General features: G+C 54.7%; 1 protein-coding gene across 1 annotated transcript in view; it reads right to left on the bottom strand.

Moving 5' to 3' along the window:
- The window catches only part of SCD5 (stearoyl-CoA desaturase 5), a 124956-nt gene that overhangs the window by 74910 nt on the left and 29845 nt on the right, over positions 1–20201 (bottom strand).

Here is a 20201-nt window from a genome sequence, read left to right as displayed (position 1 = left end):
CCCCTCTTTACAGAATTCACAAAGGAAATTCTGAGACCCGCCTCCTTCCCTCTTGGACGCCTCGTCCAGATTAAGGGTGTGAAAAGGGGTCAGAGGGTGGTGTGCTGGGGACAGGCAGCTGACGAGCTTTACTGACAAGAGCTGTTAATGAGCTGCAAGGTCCGCTCATCCCCCAAGGAGAGAGGCTACAGCTGTTCTCTCCTTCATCTCGAGCCCAGCTGAAGCAGGCTTCTGTGGACCACTTGTCAGGAAACAGCACATATTATGGGTCCCAGCATTGCGCTTTTGACATCCAGAGTGGGCTGTGACAGTCGGGTAGAGGGGCACCGGGGCCTGGTCTGCTTTGGTGGGGTTCCTCAGGCAAGGGGTGTCCTGGGGCCAAGTGTGGTCCCCCAGAAGAGAGAGCTGCATGTGGCCAGCTTGGGTACTATGTTGTAGGGCCACCTGGAGGGCCAGAGACGGACCCCAGCAGCGAAAAGCTGGGCGTGGGCCCTGAATTGCCAGGTTTGGGGAAGAAATGCAGGGGGACCTCCTGGCGCACAGATGCCTTTTCTGCGGCCCCGAGAAGGGCAGGAAGGGGGTGGCCACTCGTGGGAGCGTCTGAAGAACCCACAACACTCACAAGGGAAACGGTCCACGTGAAACACTAGCCAGGCTCAGAGTGACGAAGCCGCCTTGTTGACTCCCTTGTCCCTAACTCCCTGCCTGCCCCCCTGTCCTGGGCGCTCAGAAGCCAGCCAGCGACGGAGAGAACCGCGAAGGGAGAAAAGCGTAAGGCAGAGACCGCACAGAGGCTGCCGGCGACCCCCACCCCCCCACGACAGCCCCGGCCCTGGCAGGCTTCAGACGGGGAAGGAAGGGGGTCGGCGTTAAACTGGGCTCGAAGGTTCGGTCCTGCGTTGGGCTGGATATGCTGATTTCTGACGAGGAACAAGCTCAACTTAGAACACCGCTCTGTGCTGCCTGCTTCTGAGAATGAAAAGCCAGAAGCCTGCTGAGTTCTCACGTCAACCTTCTCCTATTAAACAAAACGTAAAAGCGCAACGGAGGGGAAGGGAAAACCAACACGCCAATCATGTCGCTCACTGTTTTTCTCGGACATGCTAATTACGTCTACTTTGTTCATTCACCGTTTCTCGGGATACAGCGTCCAAGAGACAAGGAGGCTGTCCTTGAGTGGTTCCATCTGCGCCAGTCCCCGTTTCTCTGTGCTCACATTGTCCTCCTGCTCACGCAGACCACGTGGGCTTACGGCTCATCCCATCCTGCGTTCCTATCTATCCGGGTCCACAAGCCCCCGGCAGCTCCTTGGTTAGGACAGAGCAGCCACGAAGCGATAATGCTGCGAACCGGTCTCTCTGGGTGCTCCAGGCTCTGGCCAGCCTCATCCCAGGACGTGGGAAGGGGTCAGTACAGGTTGGCTCACGGCCAGTCTCCCTTGTCTGGACTTCACCTGGCAGCTCGCCTAAAAGCTTTCAAAGACTGAAATCTGTAGGTGAGTTTTTGGACTTCATGCCGGGAAGCCACAATCCAGTAGAGACGATGGGTTGGCGGAAGGTCTGTCTGAACGTCCAGGAAGGACATTTTTATAAATAATGGATGCAATCAGTTATTTAGCAAAACCGAACACGCCTGGACAATTCAGGTCTCACTTGCTAGTGCTCAAGAAATTAACGCATCATCACTGAGATGCATAATGCATGGTCCCATCGGACACCAGCTCAGGAGACTGGCGGGGCGGAGAGGGAAGGGATCCCACTTCAATCAGTCCCTTGCAGAGCCCGCACTACACTTATCCACGCGGCAAAGCAGAGCTCGTGTGGGGAGCAGCACCGACGGGTGCGCCGACGAGGACGTGTCCCGATGAAGGAAGGTGCCGCGTGCTGACCTCGGAGCAGATGGAGCTCAGCGCCACGAAGTGTAAACCCCGCTCGGTGTTGGGAATCAGCACCCCTGCGAGGAATCCTACAAAAGACACCACGGTGTGGACCTTGGAGATTCTGCCAAAGGTCGAGGGCGGGGCCTTCAGCCTCACTTGCTCGGACTCTGACCCAGTGGCCCGTTTCTCACAACGCATCTCTGGGGGGCAGGCTCGTGTCATCCAGCCCCACCGCCGAAACCAGGGAGACAATTCACCAGTTCACGAGGGTACTCGAGGTTCCACCTGCCCGATGCGTTTTCCTGGCACGCAGACCCCTCTGGGGGGCCAAACCCTAAGCACAGGGTTGCTGGGCGAGCAGGACACCAGAACCGGGAGAGAATGGCACACGGGATGTCCAGGTGCCTGCTGGTGCATCTCACAGGAGAGGAGGTCCGGCCAAGGGTTTTCAAACGTCAGTCACGGTGCCCGTTAGGGCTGTGGAGCATTTCATGAGCCGCTCCCAGACACCATTTAAAACAGAAGAACATAAAGTGGAATCGGAAGTATCAGGGAGTGCCGGCTGCGTGGACCGGGCAGGGGAGAGGCGGCACCGGGCGGCGGTGGAGAGGACAGACCCTGAATGCAGGGCTGAACACAGGACCCAAGGCCCGTGCTACAACCCTGGGGAGTCACAGAGTCTGTGCTTCGGTTTGTTTGCAAAATGGGAAAGCTAACAGCACCTCCCGCCACACGGCGCCGCAGAAGTTCAGCTGCTGAAAGCCTACGGAGCGCAGGGAGCTGCGCCGGGCCAGAGCTGCGTGCGCGGTCGGTGGTTCCTAGTGAGAACCGCCTGGCGAGACCCGCGCTGCCCGCGGACAGCAGGATCCGTCCCATGACGACCGGAGTCAGGCAGGCCGAGCCAGGAGAGAAGGGGGAAGGAGCGGCTTCCACTGTACTGGAATCAGAAAATTACGGAAGCAACAGCGATGGCAGGAAAATGAGAACCAGAGGAAATCGCCCAGAAAGGATGTCCCACGTGGCCAGGCTAGAGCTCTCTGAAGCTGACGAGTACTTTGCAGTGAACTAAGACGAAAGGGCTTTTGTTGCACCGAGATGCTCGAAATAGCTCTCCGGGAGCAAACTCTCATTCTCTGATGTACACGCTGCCTCTTCTTCCCTGCTGGCTTTCATCTGCGACCATGACCACATAGTTTGGCCCACGAGAAGGGACCATCAAGTTCGAATTCAAACGTGAACTTGAGTTTCCTCCCCTCGCTCGGACTTCGCATCCGCATTTTTAGGAGTACGGCCGCACCAGCTGAGGATCCCACTCCACACAAGTCCTCACGCACATTGTCTCAGGCTCCACAGGAATCTGGACAAAAGTGACCGATAAGGGGCGCCTCGGTGGCTCAGTTGGTTAAGCAACTGTCTTCAGCTCAGGTCATGATCCTGGAGTCCCAGGATCGAGTCCTGCATCGGGCTCCCTGCTCAGCACGGAGTCTGTTTCTCCCTCTGACCCTTTCCCCTTTCATGCTCTCTCTGTCTCTCAAGTAAATAAATAAATAAAATCTTTAAAAAAAAAAAGTGACCGATAAGGCAGAGGCAAGAGACTAAAATGTATTTCAAGAAGAAAACGTATCTTTGAAGAAGACACGACACCAGAAATGGGGAAGAGTTAATAATATCCAAGTAGGTGTAAGGACGGTTGTGTCACTCGCCACAGCCTGAGTACCTCCTAGGAGCCGAGCCCCACGCCAAGCCCCTCGTAACACTGGTCATATTGTCACAATGATGCTGAAAGGCGACGATGCTATCTACAGCTCAGGGAAGGAGGAGGTCGAGGACCGCCTGCCACGTTCTGGAGCAACGTTCAGACGTGGACTCCCTGACTCGGGCCTTTCACTCGCCCCCGGCTGACGGTTTCAGAGCTAGACCCGCCGGGTCCGCCTGTCAGCTCTACGCTCACGAGCCAGTTAACGTCTCCAAACCTTGCTCAGTTTCCGCTTACATAAAATGGGGGTGATCACACCACCTTCCTCCCAAGATTTCGTGAAAATTAAATGAGGGGTTTTTCTTTAAGATTTTATTTATTTGACCGAGAGAGACAGTGAGAGAGGGGACACAAGCAGGGGGAGTGGGAGAGGGAGAAGCAGGCTTCCCGCAGAGCAGGGAGCCCGATGCGGGGCTCCATCCCAGGACTCCTGGATCATGACCTGAGCCCAAGGCAGACGCTTAACGGCTGAGCCACCCAGGCGCCCCTTCAATGAGATGTTTACTCAACTATTTAACTCCGTGGCCGGCGCACAGCACGTGTTCAGACGCCAGGTACCATCACGGTTATGCCCGCCCAAGGCTGCCTGTAACTGCGAACATGAAATACGGGCAATCGGCCGACCGGGCCAGCCAACAGTGCGCCATCGGGCCGGCCGCCCCTGCACCCTGCTCTCTCTTAAAGGCATTTCCTCCCGCGCCTCGTTCCCGCCGCTGGCGTAGGAGGAAGCCCGACAGCACTGAGGGGAACCGCGTGAAGCAGCGGGGGAAACCGAGGAAAGCAGCCGCCAGCGGAAGGTTTGGGTTCAGGCCTGTGGAATCAGGACGAGGGAAGGAAGCCCTGCTGTGGGAGCCGCCGCGGAGCCGGTCCCCTGGAGGACGCGTGCGACAACTGGGAGGCAGGGAACAAGTTACTCGGCGGTTCGAGTGGGAGCTTTTGCTCGTGTCACCGTGTGAAGGAACAGTCCCGCCCAAGAAGTAAAGGATTAGGGTTGGGAAGAATTTAATGAGTTTCTTGAGCCCATTTTAGCCTAAAAGAGAAAGATTTAATTTCCAAAGTCTAAAAAAGGAAACGGAATTTAGACAGAATCAAACCAGAGAAAGAGAAAGGCTGAGAAAGACCCTTTCACTTTCCAGGAACTGAAAGAAAAAGACCGCCTGTGGCAGAATCGGGCTCAGACTTAAAGGCTAATCTGACCCAGCAAGCAGAGGGCCTGGAGAGGCCTGGAAGACGCACGCAGATGAGCCATCGTTATTTCCACTCCTTTGGGGGTCTGGGGGTCGGAAATCAGCTGGCTGAGCACATCCGATTCAGCTGTGTCCATTTCCGCTTTGCCAGGCCAAGGACGCCAGGATTTTAAATGTAAGTTTAAATCATCAATAGGCAACAACATTTATTTTTAACACCACCTGGCGTTGTTTTTAACATATACTGCATTTCCTGCGGTGCCTGAGCGAGAAAGTTGCAGGCATCTTTGTCACCCCAAACACGCCGTCGAACTGCAGACGGCTAGATATGGCATGTGCTAGGAGCCCTGCGGCGGAGGGCCCCGAGCGACCCTGAGAACCCAGAAACACTGCGAGTGAGTCTACGGAGTTCGGTGGATGAAGAAAACAAAACGGGAAGAAACAGAGAATCCGGCGAGAGAATTCGACTTTAAGTGGGGTGGGCTGGGGTCAGGTGTGCGGTGGCCGAGGGCAGAGGGAAGGGACAGCCGGGACCTCAGTCATTATGAGCACCTTCATCAGTAAGGATCACTCACGCCTGGGTGTGCCATTGAAGGACACTTCTCAAGGAGCTTACTGTCCCTTGAAGGAAACGAAACACGTACAGAAACAGAAAAGTAGGGGCGCCTGGGTGGCTCAGTGGGTTAAGCCGCTGCTTTCAGCTCAGGTCATGATCCCAGGGTCCTGAAATCGAGCCCCGCATCAGGCTCTCTGCTCAGCTGGGGAGCCTGCTTCTCCCTCTCTCCCTGCCCCTCCCCAACTCTGCTCTCTCTCTCTTTCAAGTAAATAAATAAAATCTTTTAAAAAATTTTAAGAGGTCAAAATCTCATTTAAACAATCTCATTAGCAAAGGAGAACTATTTATGATTTTATTATAATGAGGCTTCTTGTTGATGGAAAACCCATAATAAAGCCTGTGTGTGTGTGTATGAGTACACACACACACAAACATGCGTACGCACATTTCCCATGTCCTGGGGTTAGTCACACCCAGGAAAACCCGGTCCGCCCGCCGGTTTAGCCACGACCAGGCTCGGTAATTCGCCTGCCGGGAGCGACTTCCGTTGCTCTTAGCGTTTGCCACGGGGAGAGCAAGTGCGCAGACAGCGGCGCGGTGACCCGGCGTTGCCAACCCAAGATGGCACTTTCTCTCTGAGTCTAGATGCTGCCACTGACCCGTTTTGTGCACAGCACCCTAGCCAGCCGCTACAAATCAACTAATGGGGGAATAAAGGTGAAATACCTTCGTCTCCTGGGCCTACAAGTATACGTTCCTGAGCACTTAAGAAGGCGTTTCCGTCAAGCACACACAGGGTTCCACTAAATAACACTGGCCCTTATCTGTGCAGTGTACTCTGACTTTCTGCTCTCTTCTATTTCATTTCTTAAAATGCTGCTTGCAACCTACTGATTTTGTAATCCATGCAAAAACTCTGCTACAAGGGACTGCCTTTGCAAACCCCCCATTCTAAGGCCCTGGTGAACACCAGGGGGAGGCTGCGTTAGTTTTCTCAGCTGGGTAGAGCGCTGGGCTCCCAGAACCACACGCTCACGCCCCACCGAGCCTGGTAGGCCTGAGGCTCTGAGCCCTCGATGGATGCCTGACTCCACAGAGACCTCTCACCGGGGGCTGGGATAGGAGGCAAATTCCCTGACTCTTTCCGAAAGAATGATTTAGAACACCCATCGTGCCACAGTGGGTCAGAAAATCACTCGTACCACACGAAAGACAATACTACCCAGGAGAAATCTCATTATTGATGGCTTGGTTCCCATAAGAACTATCCAAACTATTTTCACACGTTCTCTCACTGCTGTGTTCCCTCTGCCTGGCTAATGCCCACTTGTTCCCTCGGCTGGAAAATGTCTTCGCTGGAGAACCATTCTTCATCCGTGAACCACAAGCTGCGGGAACCACTGAAAGCAGACAGTGTCGAAATCCTGGACTGTGGGTTTTAGCCAGAAATATGGCTCCGTTAGAGACCTGTTTTAAAGCAAAAGAAACCCCCGTACTTACGTGGGCATCCTTATCACAGGTCGGAAGTATTTAATCTTAACCAAATGTAATTTTAAACCCAAAGAATTTGTTCGTGGACGGGAACTGGTAGTTCTACAAACCTCAGAAGAAACAGAGGGCAGAAGGCAGGCACCGTCTCTACGGCTGACTTTGACTTTAAAATATGTCTGTCACTGTGCAGAGGTCAGGCAGAACCTCGCGTCTCCGAGATAGCAACGGTGGCTCACAGAAGGCCGGAGGGGCGTGGAGGCGAAGCGGCGGGAAGGGCAGGGCCTTCTGAGAGCCGCTGAAATGTTCTGACCAAGGAAGGCCTGGCTTTATTTCTGCTCCCAGGTTCAGATGACCTGGAGCCTGCATACACCAAAAGCGGTCACTGTCATTCAGACATAATTGGAGCAAGTGGCTGCTTAGCACAGGAGAAAGTCAGGGCTGAGGGGATGGAATCTTCTGGCCTTTGGGCGGTTCTGGGAAGCAAAATCCTGGCTGACAGAAACTGCCTCTTCTCTCTTCGCCACAGCGGGACGGGAGAAGCCTCCACATCTGCGGCCTCCGATGTCCCCAGCCCCTAAGATTCATTCAGCACAGAATGTCCCCCCGTGAGCACCCCACATCTCCTCATGCACACACACGCACACGCACAGAGCAGCTGTCTTCCTCTTCCCCCGAGTACACCTGCTCCAATGTTGAAAACGGGTAGACCAACCCGGAACACTGAATCACATTTTCCCAGAGACCATGTCCCTTTGCCCCAGGGACAAAAGGGAACTCATCCCACTACCATCCAAATGTCCCCTTGGCTGATTCCCTGCCTTCTCCACCCCGAGCCAGTGAGAGCCCAGTGCTCTCCGAGCACAAACAGCTGCAGGACCCCGAAGGCCTTTACCAGCCACAGGGGAGTCTGCGGGGGGGCAGAGCCTCTGCTCGGGGGCTGCAGAACCGAGCGGACTCGGAACCGGACCGCGTGACTCAGAGCAGGCCGCTGCGAGCATCGCGGGGCCAGGCCGCCCTTCCCGGGCAGCCGGTGCTGAGCAGCCCGTTTCCGTGCACCTGTCCCCGTCACCGACAGACACCCAGGACTGCAGGGAGGCCACACGCCGCGGTGGGGCTGAGCGCAGTGCGCCCAAGGGCTCCCGGACAGGGCGCACCCCGCGGCGGGAGGGTCGGCTGCCTGCGCACTCAGAGCATCTCCAGGCCCACGGGGAGGCTCCGTGCACAGAGGGTCGCCCGCTGGAGCCTCGACTGCTTTGGAAACCGCACAACCGGGACATCTCTGGGCAGCACCGCGTGGGTGACCTCCAGAGCTGCCCGGGCCCCGACCGCGGCCTTGCTCCCCGCTGACTCCCGGTTAGCACACCCCCGACCGCAGTCCGACAAAATCCGACCCAGGGGAATTAAAAGGCAAAACGGGGTATGTTGCGTTTCCTCGAAGCCCTGGGAAAACTTCTCCACTGAGCCTGCAGTTTTGTCCGAAACAATCATGGGACCAGCACCCACGGGCGGAGGGCGCAGAAGCCGTCTCTGCGGGGGGCTCCACGGACGGCCCACACCGCAAGGTGCCCTGCTCCGCGGGGTCGTCCCACAGGGAATGCGGTTCCCTGTCAGGCACAGACGAGCCCGAAAATGACACCGAGAATGGGGGCAGGCGGGAGCCTCGGAGGCCCCGGGGGAAGCCTGTCTCCTAGTGTCACAGGGCGCAGAAGGCCAAGAGGGACAGCAGCAAAAGCGCTTCCGTGAAGACATCAGGCTGGGGGCTGGGGCAGGGGACGAGTTCGGGGAGAGAAACGTGCAGTTCCTGAGAAAAACCACGGGCTCCGCTCTGCCCGCGCCGAAGTCACAGAAAGGGCCGACTTCCGAGCTCCAATGCAAGGACTGGAACGAGAAGGTGAGACCGCGGGTCCTCGGCAAAACCGGGGGGGAATTCCACTGGAAGGCTGGTGGCGCGGCTGCTGCCGGAGCGGCGTGCTGGGTGGTCCGTGCGGGGGAGGGGCTCCTGGACGCCCCAGCAGACCCCTGCCCACGGGGCTGGAGCGGCCAGAGCCCCTGCCCCGACAATGGGGAGGAAATCGGCTCCTGCTTCCACTACGACTTCCACTCAGGCCGGCTGCCGTTCCGGAGCGGACTCAGCGGATGGGGGAACGTTCCAGCTCCTCTCCTGTCCTCCGGTTCCCTCTCACAGGGAGCGTGGTAGCGTCAACTGGCACCAAGGCGTCATTTAGAAGTGGGCTTGGCAGCAAGAGGGGAATCCCCTGTCCGTGCCCAAACCCGAAGAGCCTGGGGATGAAGCTTTTGTCTTCCGCACCGGGCTCCGTGAGGCTGACCTGTCTCTCGCCTCCTGTATCGACAGGAATGACAAGCCTCGAAGGCCAGGACACAGACGGAGCGGGTGCCCTCGCAGGGCTTGCCGGGAGGGGCAGTCGGGGTAGGACACCCAAACCCGACCATGGACAGGGACCGGGAGGAGCACGAAGGATCTGGAGTGTCTGCGCAAGGGGCGCTCAGGTGCACGGCAGGGAAAGAGCCAGAGCTGGGCTGGAGCTTCACAGCCTGGGAAGCGTCCACAGCCAGACTGAAGCACGCGGCTCCCAGGAAAAACTGGGGTAGCGAGGGGCTGCACACGTTAAAGGGGAAAGAAAGGAGGAAACTAGCAGATGCGGAGAGAACGCGGAGGGAGCAGGAGACGCACAGGAACGGGCAGGGGCGGAGCGGGGCGGGTCACCGACTCTCCCGCCGGCAGCGGGAGACCAGCCGGGCCGACCGGAGTCCCTGGTCCAACAGGCAGAAAAGGCGGCGATATTAACAACGTGACCGCAGGGACTGCTTGGCGCCCGCAGCCGGGCTCGTCCAGGGTGTCGTCTCTACTCCTGCCCCCGTCCACGTTCCACTGCTCCTACTCCTTTCTCGAAACCGAACCCTCCACACCACATGTGTCTGGCCAGCCTCACGATGACGAGTCTCCAAGTGCGTAGCACGACGTTAAACTTCACTTTACACCTGAGACGCGGAAGGCTGGCACGGCTGCGTGTTTTGTCAAATCTTCACGTTGTAATCTGCCATCCAGTCAGCAGCCTGGAAACGGAGAGAAATCCCATCGGCTTACGAGGGATTTTGGACCCTGTTCCACCAATTTTTTCTCCCACTAACCTGTCCTGTAAATGCAAACTGTGCAATGATTTAAGCCCCACGGCTCGTGAGGAGGGGCTCCGGGAGGAAGGGCCAGAGCCGGATTCCCCCCGGGACTCCACAGGCAGGTCACACGGAACACAGGGACATGGAGTCCAGGGTCCTTCTGGAATCCTTGGTCAGTGGCACCGCCGCGCATTCGGCCACCTGGCCGTGGTGGTGGTGCCACCCAGAGGCTCGCTCAGGAGTGCTGCGGCAGGTGACGGAGCCAGGACACCGACCCAAGTCCCAGTCGCCTCTTGCTGGCCGTGACGAGTCTCAGGCCAAGAACTCAGCCTCCCTGCGCGTCACCTTCCTCATCTGTAAAACCGCTCAGGTTCTCGAGGGAGTGACTGAGTTCGAACATGTCGCACAGTGAGACCCGTACCTTGCACCCCTTGAGCTCCCGGGGTTGACCAAGACTTCCTGCTCCTGGAGCCCACAGACACTCAACATGCACGACCTGCCAAACTCAAGAGCCTCAGCATCCCCCCACTCTCCCGCTTAAAGTCCTCACCACGTCCCACCCGGACTCACACGGCACCTTGCTCCGGGCTCTCATCTAGCGGTCTGTGCTCTAGGGCCCCCAAACATCCCTCACAGAGCCCCCGCACGGATCTTTCTGTGACATGAAACTAAACATTTCACTCTCGGTCCCCAAACCCTTCGGTGGCACCTTGCCTTCCATGGGGGGAATGCAAATTTCTGAATGTGTCCTGAGAGACGCCTTCCCCGACCTGCCCCCACACCTTCTCTCCCCCGCCTCGCGTCCATCCCAGTTACACGAGCTGAAGCCCACCCCGGCCTGGATGTCTCACGCTCCACACCTTTGTCGGCGTGACTCCTCTGTGGAGAAGTCCTTGAGGTCCTCGTCATCATTTCCCTCGACAGCCTGCCCAGACCCAGCCCTGGGCAAGCTCCTCACGTGGGATTCCCAAAGCCTGGTGCATTTCTCCTGCTCCACACCCACCAAGTCTTGCCGCAGCCTTCTGGGGCCTGAGGGCGGGGACTGGTCCCGAGGAGCTTTATGCCTCCGGCACCATCATCCAAACCCACACTGGTTTTATGATGTGCGGCGGTTTAGAGAGCGGACTCTGGAGCCAGAGCGCTGGGCTGTACACTGACCCGCATAGACCCTGACCGGCTCCATGAGCCTGATGACGTCAGTTACCTCGCGGAGCCTCCTCTGGGAAACGATGGTGTGTTAGCTTCTCCTTCACAGAGATACTGTGAACACCGAACACAATGAACATACCGTCCTTAGCTGGTACCCGGCACACATATAAATTTCAGGGCAGCAAAGTTCTGACAAATAAAAAATACCAGTCGGATGCAAATTTTAAAAAAAGAAGAAGAGGGGCGCCTGGGTGGCTCAGTGGGTTAAGCCTCTGCCTTCAGCTCAGGTCATGATCCCAGGGTTCTGGGATCGAGCCCCACATCAGGCTCTCTGCTCGGCAAGGAGCCTGCTTCCCCCTCTCTCTCTGCCTGCCTCTCTGCCTACTTGTGATCTTTCTCCCTCTGTCAAATAAATAAATAAAATGCTTTAAAAAAAATAAAAAAATAAAAAAATAAAAGAAGAAGAAGATACGGCCACCAGCTTCACACATTTTTGCAGTGCACAACGCATTCGTGGGTGCTGCAAGAAGATCCCGGGTGTGATGTTCATTTGGCTGCTTCTGAGACTTGCAAACACAAGAGAACAGGGTAAGTGAGAGAAAACAGTTGAGTTGGCAGGTGGGGCCATGAGCCCCATTCCCACGAGACTAGGTTAATGAGAGCAGCAGTGGGGACGTTCCGGAGGGTTCTGGAGGATGACAGAACTGGCCCGCTGCTGCCCCGCTCCAGCAGCCAGAGAGTAGTGCGGGGCGACTGACGGGACCCCGGACCCTCGTGTGAGTCTCTACAGGAGGTCAACTCCTCAGGGCTAAGCTTTGCCGAAGCTCTTGGTCACCACGGGCCATTGGTCCACACTTTACCCAGAGGCTCTGCTTAAGTCGTGTCTGTTCCCGAGACGTCCGGGCTCCTCGGCCCCAGCGGGGTCTGTGCCTCTCACGGGGCTCGGAGACAGTTCCCTGCCCGTCACGCAGGAGCTGAAGTGAAAACCCTCCTAGCCCATCAAAGTGCGAAATCCCCTTGTAAGTCCCGACACCACCACCGTGAACACATTCTGGCGGTTTTTTAACGGACCCCTCACCAATGCGACCTTGTCCGGTGGGGCACAGCCTGACGTCCGACCCTTCTGGACTGAGAACCTTCCAGAAAGTGAAGGGCCGGTTCTCTGAAGGCCCCGAGGGCCAGCCGGGCACAACTGAACGGACCCAGATGCGCGGCGGCCGCCCTGGAAACGCCGACTGCTGTGGCATCGGGATGGACCTCACGGACAGCGACGGCGACACCGGCCAGCAGTGGGAGCGACCCCGCGGCTCCCAACGCCGTCGCACCCCTGCCTGGCTGCCCCACAAGCACCACAGCCGGGGAGGGGGGGTCACCAACAGAAACGTGGTGTCGCAGACGCCCGGAATCAAGGCCTGGGCAGGATGAGTTCTGCTGGGGACACTGAGGGACACCGTGTTCTGTGGCTGGAGCTTCTGGTGGTTTGTGGCCACCTTCGCCTGCGCTGGCTTCCGCCTCCGTCTCCTCACACGGTAGTGTCCCTGTGTCTCTCTGTCTGGTGTGTGTGTGTGTCTGGTGTGCGTGTGTGTGTCTCTTCTGCGTGTGTGTGTGTGTCTGGTGTGCGTGTGTGTGTCTGTTGTGCGTGTGTGTGTCTGTTCTGCGTGTGTGTGTGTATCTGGTGTGTGTTGTCTGTTGTGTGTGTGTCTGGTGTGTGTGTGTCTGTTGTGCGTGTGTGTGTCTGTTCTGCGTGTGTGTGTGTGTGTCTGGTGTGTGTTGTCTGTTGTGTGTCTGTTGTGTGTGTGTGTCTGTTGTGCGTGTGTGTGTCCAAATTTCCTCTTTCCCTAGGATGCCGGTCCTGCGGAGGCGGCCACCACCACGACATTAATGTGATCACCCTCCGGAGACCCCATCCTCAAATGCGGTCACGTCCCCAGGATCCGGGGTCAGGACCTGAACGCAGGAATTCGTGGGGACAATGCAACCCGGAACACCCACCCTCTCTCCAGACCACTCCAGACACCAGGAAACAAGCCTTGGGTCCGTGGGGCGGGATTTGGGTGTCGCCGGGGACGCTTCTCATGGGCCGGGCCGGGCCCCCTTTGCTGCCTTCCGTGGAGGCCAAGGGAACCAGCACCGCCCAGCCGGAGCCCCGCTGAGACGGAGTCTGGGGGACACAGAGCACACAGGCTGGCCTGGGCCTCTTCCAGGGGCCGCAGCTACAAAGTCGCCTCCCCGGGGACCCCAAGCACACGGCCTCCTCCGCACGGGGCACGCACAGCTGTCTGCACCCGTCTGCATCGGCCCTCGCTCCTGACCCCGTCCCCGATGACTGTTCACTGGGCTGCCAGCGGCCTCTCGCCTGTCCACGCAAGGGCTCGCAGTCACGGCCCCAGCAGACCCTGTCCTCTTCCTCTACGCTTTCTTGAACCCGTCTTTCACGACGTAGCCTAATTCTGCTTGTTTTTTAGTAAGTTCTTCACCAGAACGCAGCTCCAGGACGATGGGGAATTTAGTCCGCTCTGTTCCCTCTGCATTCCCGGCACCCACAGTAGCACCTGGTGAGAAGGGGGCCCGACGCGGGAACATCCAGATGTTGGAAGGAACAGTCCTTCCCCCCACCGGATGGACAGTTTCTCGAAGGCAGGGAGAGCCTTATTCACCTCTTCCTTCCTGGAGTTCTGCCCCGCGTGAGGGTCCACCCGTCACGACGGGTCTGTGAGCAGATGCTGCCCACTTCCAGGGCCCGCCTGCCCTTAAATGCACTCGGAAGCCAAACAGGATTGCGCTTCTTCCTCAAACTCCCCTTCAACATCCGGCTCAAGGCCATCCCCGTCCTTCCTTGCTCTGAGTTCCTCGGTCCGCTTCCTACACGCGTCCGTCCCACAGACAATCACACTAGTCTCTCCTGCTAGACCGTGAGCGACTCAAGGGCAAGAATTTTCCTCTTTTTGGTTAACACAGGGCTCGGTGAGCATCGTTTCTTTTAAAGGCATAAACTCCTTTGCTACCGACCCAGGTCCAAGCTTACACGTTTCTCTGCCTCCTCCGCTACATCCTGGCGGAATCTGTCCTTCTCGGGGTTTCCGGGCTCCACGCACGGGACTCCTGCATCCGCCCATCCTTTTCCCCATTCCCACAACCTCCATCCTAACCCCTCAGGCCATTTCCTACCCCGTCTTTCCACCTTTTCCTTCCCTCCTTCAAACAGCCCTGCACCGGCTCCCAGACTAAGAATCCCACAGCGTGACTTTGCGAACAACAGCCCCTTTGCTCTAAAACCTTGGACAGGCCTCCGCCGCCTACATGAGAAGGTCTCAACTCCGCCCTCCGGAATCCCGACAGCCTGAGCCCCCAACTCCCCCTCGTCCGTGCCGGTAAGTCCGCTCCTCCTTCCGGGAGCGACCACCCGCCTGCCCCGTCTCAGACTTCGCCGCCGCTCTCCTCGCTCTCGCTGCCAAGATCCTCCCTGTGACCCCAGCCCCGGCCTGCACTCAAACGCAGCTCAAGCCCTCCTGAGCCCCTCCCTGATTCCCCCCGCCCTGGAAGAAGCCCCACTCTTCTGAGTTCCCGCAGCCCTCGCGGTCTGCATCCACGACGTGGAGCACGTGCGACCCTGCCTTAGTCACTCCTGTCACGCCAACGCTCGCCGTCCCTCCCGGACCGCAAGCCTCCCCAGGGCGGGCCCTTTGCCTGCTTTCTTTCGTTTTCCTCCTTTCAACACCTAGCACAGTGCCCGAAGCACCGCACCCACACGACGGGAACGTGGGTGAAGGAAGCCGCTGGCCGTAGGAGGGTCAGAATTATTGGGCTTTGCTTGCTGCAGCTCTGCCCCAGGAAGTGGAAGCGATCGACGCCGACCGTGACGGGCGGGCACTCCACCAGCATGACGGATGCTTTCGGTACAGTCCGATGCTACGTAAGTATCTGATCTATAAATGTTTTATCAAATGAATTACAGGTCGGCAAGCGTCCTCTGGTTATCAAAGCCTGGAAGCAGGAAGGAAGCGGCCAATGCCATGCCGACCCCAAATCCTGCTGCCCCGTCCCCAGAAGGATCAGGAGAGGAGGTGACCCTCCAACTGACACCAAGAGTCTGTCCACACGGAGGGGAGAACACTTTACAGTAACTGACGGAGTCCGCTGACATGTTGCCAAGGAAACGCAGTGGTGATTTCAGGAAAACCACCTGTTTTTAAATTGTTCTGGAGACTTGCTCTAAGTTCTCTTACAGATCACGTAGCTCAGGGCCCCTGGAGCCTTCTCTCACACAAAACCTTTCTGCCGCCTCCTCCCCTCTCCCCTCTTTCAAACCTCACCCAGAAACCTCGCACGTCCGGGGCTGAACTGGCGAAGCAGCCGCAGTCTCCCGACATGTAACAGAGGGAAGCCAGGACCGGCACCTCAGACCCGCTGCTGCGAACGTCGTCATGGCAACAGGGGGCAGCCGTCCTGGACGGGCGGTCGGTGGGCTTCCAGAAGGGGCGGCATTTCCCATCGGTTCTTCTTTGGCACGTCAGAAGAAACATTGTTTACTTGAAGTTTTCCCTTCGTTCATCCGGAAGGAGAAAATATACAGTGATTTTAACAAAAACTACATAGCTCATAGGCACAATTGTTCTTAGAAGGTTCAAGAGAAACCAAAGAGAAAGCACAAGATTCTGGGGGGACGGGAGTCCCCTCCTCCCCATCTTACCGTCCTCCATACTCCCTTGAGAGTTGGACCGTCGCCCCACAACCTTGGCCCCTTCTCTTGTGGGTTGACCCTCGAGTCATCGTACGACCAGGAGGGCACTATCTTCTCCAGAGAATTCTACTGCGCCAGGAAAACCCAAAGACACTGTTCTTGTAAGAACAGTTATGGTAAACAATGTCCTTGGCTGTTAGGGGCTGAATGTGTCCCCATCGGAAAACGTGTATGCTCAAGCCCTAACCCCAGTCCTCCCGAATATGACCGTGTCTGGAGACAAAGCCTGTAAAGTGGTGATTAAGTGAAATGAGGCCGCGGTGGCAGGCTAAGTTACTACGACCTGACTGGTGTCCTCCTCAGAGGAGAACGTCTGGACACACAGAGAGACGCCGGGGGTGCACGTGCACAGAAGGATGACTGTGTGAAGAGGCAGCAAGGACGCGGCCTCCCACAAGCCAAAGACAGAGGCCTCAGGAGAAGCCACCCCTGCCGGCACGCTGACCCTGGACTTCCCGCCTCCAGGACCGTGAGGAAACCAGCTTCTGTGCTCTAGGCCACTCAGTCTGCCGCGGAAGCTCTAGCAAACAACGCATCGCCCTGCTCTCCTCAGCTGCCCCCACGGCAGCAACGTGATCCTTTCTCTGACCTTTAATCTATTTGTCTTTATAGTTAAAGAGTTTCTTTTGCCGGCGCGTAGTTGAGCTTTGTTTTTAACCAATCCGACAATCTCTGCCTCTTCACTGAGGTATTTCGAGTTGTGCTGATAGGCCATTGACCACATGTGGGTATTTGAATTTAAATTATTTCAATTTTAATAAAAATTAAAATTCAGTTCATGAGCCATATCTCAAGCGCTCAGTAGCCACACGTGACTAGGTTAGACAGCACAGACAGAGAACATCCCATCCTCACAAGGTCTATCGGACAGCCTGCTCTAGAACATTTATCTCTGGTGCTATTATTAATGTGGTTGGTTAACTCTGCCGTTTTACTATTTAGTTTCTATTGATCCAACTGCTTTTTTAAAAAAGATGTTATTTATTTATTTATTTGAGAAGGGGTGTGTGAGGGCAGGGCAGAGGGAGAAGAAGCAGGCTCCCCACTGAGCAGGGAACCCGACGCACGGCTCAATCCCCGGACCCTGAGACCATGACTTGAGCCAAAGGCAGACGCTTAACGGACTGAGACACCCAGGCAGCCCCAACAGCTTTTTGCTCTCTCATTAATCTTTTTCTGCCTGCTTTGAATCAATTAAACATCTTTGCTGACTCCATTTTACCTCCTTTGTTGGCTTATTGGTGATAACTCTTGCTTTTTTTCTTTTACTGTTCACAGTGTACACCTTTAACTTGTCCTCCTCTACCTTCAAGTGATTTTAACCATCTCACATTTTATGGGAGAATCTTAGAACAGTCTATTGCATTGTCTCTTCTTGGCCATTGAGCAATTACTTCTACATGTATTTTAAACCCCAGAAACATTGCAATTATTTTTTCTTTCAATAGTCATTATCTTTTAAAAATATTTTTAAAATATGAAAAAAGGCTTTTGTATTTATCTGTACATTTACCATAGCTGATACGTTGGTCATAGATTTCATGCTGGTAGACTGTTCATCTAACTTCCATGAACATTTCTTGTAGCGCGGGTCTGCTGGAAATAAATGCACTTGGTTTTTACATGTCCACAAAAGTATTTTATCCCCGTGGGTAAAAGATATTTTTTCTGGGTACAGATTCTCAATTGGTCTTTTTTTCTTCCAGCACTTTAAAGCTGCTTCATTGCCTTTGGTCGTGCACTGTTTCTGTTTCCAATAGGCAGTTTCTTGTCCTTCTTGTCTTTGTTCCTAGGCAGGTGATATGTTTTCACTGGATACTTTTAAGATTTTCTCATTATTATGGATTTTTAAATTTTCACTTTGAAATTTATGTAGGGATTTTTTTTCACATTTTTTGAGCTTGTGTTGAATTTGAATCAGTGGATTTTTCACTTTGATCAAATTTAAAAATTTTGGATAGTATTTCTCCAAATGGTTTTCTTCTCCATTCCCACTTTATGGATTCCAAATACACTTATAATAGGCCACTTGAAGTTGTCTCACAGCTCACTGATGTTTTTTTTTTTCTTTCTTTCAGTTTATTGCCTTTGTGTGCTTTATTGTGAATAGTTTCTGTTATGTCTTCAGAGTCACTAACCTTTTCTTCTACAGTGTCTGTCATAAATCCCACCTAATGTAGTTATCTCAGATACTGTATTTTTCACCTGTAGAAATTTGAGTCTATTAAAAAGTATCTTCCATGTCTCTACATTTCAGGCTCCATCTTTCCTCTACGTTCTTCAACACGTGTGATATAGTTTTAGTGTTCTTGTCCACTAGGTCTATCGTTAAGTGTCATTTGGGGTCTGTTTCTTTTGATCACCTTTTCTCATTATGGGTGTTATTTTCCTACTTCTTGCATGCCTTCTACTTTTTTTATTGGATGTCAGACATTTCAAATATTGCCTGTTGCATGCTAAATATTTTCGTGCTCCTATAAATATTCTTGAGTTATCTGGAAACAGTCTGGTCTTTCTGAGGCTTCCTTTTTCATGTGATCTATTTTACTTTTATATTTATTTATTTATTTGACAGAGAGAGAGAGCACAGATAGGCAGAGTGGCAGGCAGAGAGAGAGGGAGAGGCAGGCTCCCCACTGAGCAGAGAGCCTGTTACAGGGCTTGGTGACAAAACCCTGGGATCATGACCTGAGCTGAAGGCAGACACTTAACTGACTGAGCCACTCAGAGGCCTCTGGGCTATTTTATTTTTAATTGCGCTGAAATACACATAACATAAACTTTACCATCTTAATAACTGTTACGTACACTCACACTGTTGTGCAACCAATCTCCAGAACTCTTTTCATTTTGCAAAACTGAAATTCTATACCTGAAGGCTTACTTTTTTTCCTCTTTTTTAAGCTTTGGTAGGTGGAACTAGAGTAACCTCTATTTAGGCTAGGGCTAATTTTACCCCCTGGTGAGGCCATAACTCTAAGCTATCTGCCCCGTGACCCATGAAGTTTGTGGCTTCCCACTACGGCTGGTGGGAACACAAATGATTCCCAGGTCCAGGTGAGCTCTGGGGATTGTTCCTTCTGCTCCTTTGGGGTCATCCTTCTCCGACCTCGGGTAGTTTCCTGACATGCCTACACTGATCAGTCCTCACTTAGAACACTTGGAGAGGACTTCCTGACATCTCCAGAGCTCTCCTGCCCTCTGTGAAACTCTCTTCTCTCTGGTACTCTTCTCTGTGAACTCTGGTCACACTGGCCTCCCTGAGTTCCGAGCTTCATATCCTCAGTTCAGGAAGGCGGCTGGGCTTCACCTGGGTTCCTGCTCCCTGCTCTGCCGCCTGTAGCAGTAAGCCACAGCAGGGGTAGGGCTCTCCTCTTCTGTGTATTTTTCTCAGGGATCCCAGTCCTGTGCTTCCTAGTGCCCGACTGCTGAAAACTGCCCTTTCATATATTTTGTCTGGTTTTGTGGTTGTTTCAGTCAGAAACCTGGGACTCTGATTCCTGGGACTCCGTCTTGACTGGAAGCAGAAGTCTTACTACATTACTCTCCAGAGGACTTTTTGGGTGTGGTGTTTCTACATATTTTTGTCTTGTATCTGGCTTTCTCTCTTTTTCCTCTTTTTCTCTCTTTTTCAGGGGGAGTGAGAGAGGGAGAAGCAGGCTCCCTGCTGAGCAAGAAGCCTGATGCTGGCTCGATCCCAGGACCCTGGGATCATGACCTGAGCCGAAGGCAGAGGCTTAACCCACTGAGCCACCCGGGTGCCCCAAGATGAATCCCTTTTTTAAATGAGTTTTGCTTCTAGCTCCTCCAGGGCAATGATTTTTCCCTTGAAAAGAAGAGGTCAAGCAAGATTAATGGAGATGGAGGTTGAGCTGGACACCTACCAGACTCGGGAGACAGGCTCAGGTCCCCACCCTAGCTAGGAACCAAGTGCCCGGCTAATCAGGAGTCCACGTTTAACCCTCACTAGGTTGTTGTTGTTTTAATAGTAAGGCATTTTCTTCACAGAAAATCTTATGCAGAAGCTCAATCCAGGAAACAGGAGAAAACCAGACTGTGTGATGGAAGCTGGAGATTGAGGGCTGGGGGCTCCCTGTCCCTCTGGATCTGATTGGTTTCAAAGAGCCCACGGGCTCCCTCACACACACTGATGCTGTCTACAGTGAGCATCCCTGGGTCCCAACCCAACTGCCACCCTGAGACTGTCAAGGAAGTGTCTTTCCGGTCCCCAGTTTGATTACCTGTAAAGCAGAGCTGGGGGAATCAGCCAGACCCTCTGGTTCCAGCACTGCCTGTTAATAGGAATG

The sequence above is a fragment of the Meles meles genome, chromosome 2, assembly GCF_922984935.1.
Source record: "Meles meles chromosome 2, mMelMel3.1 paternal haplotype, whole genome shotgun sequence".
Classification (NCBI taxonomy): domain Eukaryota; kingdom Metazoa; phylum Chordata; class Mammalia; order Carnivora; family Mustelidae; genus Meles; species Meles meles.
This window is presented reverse-complemented; position numbering and strand designations above follow the sequence as displayed.